Source organism: Bos grunniens, chromosome 7 (assembly GCF_055505025.1).
Source record: "Bos grunniens cultivar Pamir isolate PY7600 chromosome 7, Bosgru_T2T1.0, whole genome shotgun sequence".
NCBI classification, from domain to species: domain Eukaryota; kingdom Metazoa; phylum Chordata; class Mammalia; order Artiodactyla; family Bovidae; genus Bos; species Bos grunniens.
In genome coordinates, this window is record NC_141171.1 from 38,886,292 (window position 1) to 38,892,291 (window position 6,000).

Genomic DNA, 6,000 nt, shown 5'->3' on the forward strand with positions numbered 1-6,000 from the left:
TGAGGTAGCTGACAGTACCTGACTTTATTTTTCTGGGCTCCAAAATCACTGCAGATGGTGATTGCAGCCATGAAATTAAAAGACGCTTACTCCTTGGAAGGAAAGTTATGACCAACCTAGACAGCATATTGAAAAGCAGAGACATTACTTTGTCAACAAAGGTCCGTCTAGTCAAGGCTATGGTTTTTCCAGTGGTCATGTATGCATGTGAGAGTTGGACTATAAGGAAAGCTGAGCACCAAAGAATTGATGCTTTTGAACTGTGAAGTTGGAGAAGACTCTAGAGAATCCCTTGGACTGCAAGGAGATCCAACCAGTCCATCCTAAAGGAAATCAGTCCTGAATATTCATTGGAAGGATGGATGCTAAAGCTGAAACTCCAATACTTTGGCCACCTTATGCGAACAGCTGACTCATTTGAAAAGACCCTGATGCTGGGAAAGATTGAGGGCAGGAGAACAAGGGGACGACAGAGGATGAGATGGTTGGATGGCATCACCGACTCAATGGACATGGGTTTGGGTGGACTCCGGGAGCTGGTGATGGACAGAGAGGCCTGGCGTGCTGGGGTTCATGGGGTCGCAGAGTCGGACATGATTGAGTGACTGAACTGAACTGTGAACTCTTAGCTGGTGGGATCTAGTTCCCTGACCAGGGATGGAACCCTGGCCCCCTACATTAAGAGGACAGAGTCTTAGCCACTGGACCAATGTAGGAGATAGATGGGCTCCAGGTTAGACATTCACAACTGATTTCCTGTTTGTATTTCATAGGGCATGAAGAAGTGGGCTTCAGGCTGGGTACTAACAATTGTTAGCACTTCTTGAGACAAGAGATAGGTGGACTCCAGTTAAGGCATTTATAACCAGCCTCCTGTTTGCCCTCCAAAATGGAAGTAACAGCAGAAACAGGGTAAATAACCAGTGCTTTCCTCTTGTAAACACCTAAGGTAACAGTCATGGCAAGGACAAAGAGGAACAAAATCCTGTTAGAGTAAAGGATTAAGGGATCTCCATTCCCTCCTCTTTTGGGACAAGGGAGATGTTACACCTGTGCAGAAAGGCTCCTTGTGGGTCAAAAATCAGGGGATAATGCCAGGCCATAGTGAGTCTTGCTCCTCTCAGAAGTCTTCACTTAGAGATCCATCTTGGCTGAAGGGTGCAATGGCACCCCACTCCAGTACTCTTATCTTGCCTGGAAAATCCCATGGGCGGAGGAGCCTGGTAGGCTGAAGTCCATGGGGTCGCAAAGAGTCGGACATGACTGAGTGACTTCACTTTCACTTTTCATTTTCATGCATTGGAGAAGGAAATGGCAACCCACTCCAGTGTTCTTGCCTGGGGAATCCCAGGGACGGGGGAGCCTAGTGGGCTGCCGTCTCTGGGGTCGCACAGAGTCGGATACGACTGAAGCGACTTAGCAGCAGCAACACCCAGGGGAGTATCCCAGGGTAGGCTAGGTGTGAAAAAAGAAACCAGATAATTGGCTGGAAGGAAGACAAAGACCTGGAAGAACTGCCCTATATAAATGACTTATCCGCCTGTTTGTTGTGTTCCTCTTCACTAATGGGGATGCCCACACCCTTTCTCTCCAGTCTGTATCTCTGCCTTGCTTCTATCTTAACAAAGCATTTCTCTGTTTGCCTTCCCACTTCTTGTTGTGCTATGTCTCCAGTAATAAACTCTGTACTTGCATTTACAGTTTCTGCCTTTGTGATAAGTGCATTTTTCACTGGGGGCAAAGATCCAGGGAAAAATAGCTTCTAGCCCTTGCTGGTCTGGCAGTTAAGATTTCTGGTTCTCATCCAGGATACCCAGGTTCAATTACTGGGTAGGGAATTTAGATCTCACTTCATGCCACCACTCACTGCTGCCTCACCGAGATCAGGACCACCAGGGAAGTCCCCAAAAGTTGCCTTTTTGAATGAATGAACTTCTTTGGGATTAAGTAGTAAGACATCTTTTTAAAATTATATGGGGTTTCTCTGGTGGCTCAGTGGTAAAGAATCCGCCTGCCAACGCAGGAGATGCGGGTTCAATCCCTGGGTCAGAAAGATCCTTTGGAGAAGGAAATGTCAACCAACTCCAGTATTCTCGACTGGGAAATCCCATGGACAGAGGAGCCTGGGGGGCAACAGTCCATGTGGTGGCACAAAAGTCAGACATGACTTAGCGACTAAACAACAACGACATCAGACGAATATACAACAAAAGTCCTCTTCTGAGAAGTATGCGCTCCTGAAGAAATATCCATATCTATTTAAACAGTCAGACGTTACCAAGCGACTAAGCACAGCACACACATGCAAAGAAGGACATATGCACACACTTAGACTTCGATGAGGGTTGGGGTTTTTATCAGCTGTTGTCACTACTGAATCCTTAGCATCTAGAAAAGTGCTTGGTACACAGAAGGTGATTAATAAGTAATTGGTAAAAGAATGGATATTTGGTCTAGAATCTGGAAAGAGACCCTGACGAATGAGTCAGAGTTTACCAGAAAGGCATCCTTAGCAAAGAGAACAGGAAATGCAAAGACCAGGAAAGATCCCTGAAAGCAAAAGGAATTACAAACAGTTTGGAATGGCTGAGGAGTGGTAGGGGAAGAGTATGGCTGAGGCCAGAACTCAAAGAGCCTTTAATTCCAGCTATGGAGTAGAAGGCAATGGGATGGTTTTAAGCATGGGGGTGACCAATCATGGGGTTTCCTTGGCTACAGCGAGAGATACTGGAGGGAGGTTACAGGTGAGGTAAGGTGTTATGACCAGATAAGAGATGGGGAGCCTGAGCCAGGGAGGTTTCCACAGGGAAGGGGGAGCACAAGTCCGCAGGTAAACTAGATATCAGTAACAAATCCCCTGTGGGAAGACAGGGAAAGAAAAGTTGAGAACTGTGTTTTGTGACATCGAAGTATCACCACAATTATGGAGGGGAGAAAACTAAACAGGGGCTGAGAGATGGGAAGTCCCAGGGTTGGCTGGAGGTTCCTGGGGAAAAACTGGCATCCATTGTGGAGTGGTAGGAAGACACATCTCTGCAGCAGCAAGGGGGGGATGTGCTTAAGGGGAGGTGGGGGTTCCAGGCAGAACCTGGATGCTTACGTCTTTGCAGGGAAGAAGATGAGCTGTTGGAATCTGGACCAGTGGTGGCCCAGGGCCAGCTCCTAGCGCCTCAAGCGCACATATCCACAGCTCAGCAGAGCTCTAACCTGATGTGTAACCTTGCTGCATGCAGGCTTTCTCTAGTTGTGTTGAGCAGGGGCTACTCTTTGTTGCAAACCATTGGCTTCTCATTTCAGTGGCTTCCCTTGTTACTCAGGCTCTAGGGCACTCGGGCTTCAGCAGTTGCTGTATGTGGGCTCAGTAATTGTGGTGCATGGGCTTAGTTGCTTAACATGTGGGGTCTTCCTGGACCAGGGATCAAACCCACATCCCCTGCATTGGCAGGTGGATTCTTAATCACTAGACCACCAGGGAAGCCCAGAAACTCACTTCTGAATCTCAGTTTCCTGACTGTAAAATTATTCAATGAGCATCATTCACAAGAAGTTTGTGAGGATCGAAGGAGGTCATGTTGGGGGAAGACTTTGTAAATTTTTTTAATTCAATTTTATTTTATTTTTTAACTTTACAATATTGTATTGGTTTTGCCATATATCAACATGAATCCGCCACAGGTATACATGTGTTCCCCATCCTGAACCCTCCTCCCTCCTCCTTCCCCATAGCATCCCTCTGGGTCGTCCCAGTGCATCAGCCCCAAGCATCCAGTATCGTGCATCAAACCTGGACTGGTGACTTGTTTCATATATGATATTTTACATGTTTCAATGCCATTCTCCCAAATCATCCCACCCTCTCCCTCTCCCACAGAGTCCAAAAGACTGTTCTACATGCCAGTGTCTCTTTTGCTGTCTCGTATACAGGGTTATTGTTACCATCTTTCTAAATTCCATATATATGCGTTAGTATACTGTATTGGTATTTTTCTTTGGTGGACTTTGTAAATTTTAAAGCCTTATGAAGCTAGGCCCAGATCCATTGCACAGCAGACAGGCAGGTGGCTGCCACTTACATCACACACCTTACCACCCCCTGTCACAGATATATTGACACTGTCACAGACCTTAAGACTACCGTTGACAATGCTCCAAATGCAACTTCCAACACACACACCAAGTATGACTTACTGAAGGCAGGAGGAGATGGGGGCAACAGAGGATGAGATGGTTGGATAGCATCATCGACTCAATAGACATGAGATTGAGCATTGAACAAACTCCAGGAGATAGTGAAGGACAGGGAAGCCTGGCGTGCTGCAGTCCAATGGGGTTGCAAAGAGTTGGACACAACTTAGTGACTGAGCAACAACAATCTGGTGGCCTTTCTAGAGCAAGCCGTCTAGAAAGAAGTGAGTTAGAACTGGGCAAAGAGGTGTATTAACTAGGATAATGCTAGCTACTATAGCAAATACACCCCATGTGTATAACAGCTCGAGGAAGTTGGTCTCTCTCTCTCTCTGAACAGTCCAAAGCTGGTGTTCCTGGTTGACTGGTGGCTTGCTTTCTTACACCAATGTGTAGACCGAGGCCCCTGCCTTCCTGTGGTTCCACAAGCCCCTAGGGCTTCATCATCTTCTGTGTACAGTCAGCTAAAGAGAAAGGAAAGAATGTGGAAGACACATAGGACTTAAAAGCCTTGGCACACTCCACTCCATTCACACTCAGTTGATGGGAACTAGTTAGCGCATGGCCACACCTGACTGTGAGGGAGCCTGGGAAACTCAAGTGTAGCTGTGTGCCAAAGAAGAGGACATAAATTTGTCGTGAAGAGTCACTTGGTTTCTGCCTTTGAAGTTTTCAGGCCATGGCCCTAGAAGGGTGCAATGGAGTAGAGGGTATAATATGAAAGATGGGGTGTCACCTTATCCTTGTAGAAAGAGGGGACCGAACTGGAGTGGCAAGTGACTTGAGAGCTCTAAACAAGCCCATGTGTGTGTACGTGCTCAGTTGCTCAGTCGTGTCTGACTCTTTACAACTCCATGGACTGTAGCCCGCCAGGCTCCTCTGTCAATGGGATTCTCCAGGCAAAAATACTGGAGTGAGTTGCCATGCCCTCCTCCAGGGGATCTTCCCAAGCCAAGGCTAGAACCTGCATCTCCTGCATTGCAGGCAGATTCTTTACCAATGAGCCACCACAGAAGCCCCAGGTAAACCCATGGTGGTGGTTTTGTCACTAAGTTATGTCCAACTCTTGCAACCCCATGGACTGCAACCTACCAGACTCCTTTGTCCATGGGATTTCCTAGGAAAGTATACTGGAGTGGGTTACCATTTCCTTCCCCAGGGGGCCTTTCTGACCCAGGGATTGTAGCTGCATCTCCTGTATTGCAGGCGGTGTCCTGCATTGCAGGCAGATTCTTTACTGATGAGCCACCAGGGAAGTCTTAAGTAAGCCCACACTGAGGTAAAATACAAGTCCCATGCTGGATACATGCACATATAAAAAAGAGGCCAACTGAAGACTCTGAAGGGCCTGAGTTCATCTGGGACTGGGCCAGGCCGTGGAGGCAGGGTGCCCTTCTTCAGTCGACAATACTACGTGAAGGTGGGACTCTCACGTGACTTGAATGCACAGGCATCTTTGGGAACCTGACCTGTTCCCTGCCCAGGCGGGTGAGTGTGTGCATACCTGATTGTATGTGTCTGTCACTGGGGTGCCTGAATTCACAGGTGCCTGTGCACATGTGTGACTGTGCACAAGGGACTGTGCATTCACATGACCAAACGCCCAGATATTCCTGATGAAGGAGAACCTGTGAGTTTCTGCGCCACACACCTGAAGGGTCTGTGTGTGCGTGACCATGCCTGCAATGCAGCCGTTTCTCTGCACACACAGGAACAGGCCCGGGAAGGACAGCCTGGAGATGTCTCAGGACAGAGGTGGCAACTGTACGTATACAACTGCCAGGGGGAAAGGCGCTGAATGTGCACACGTCCAGG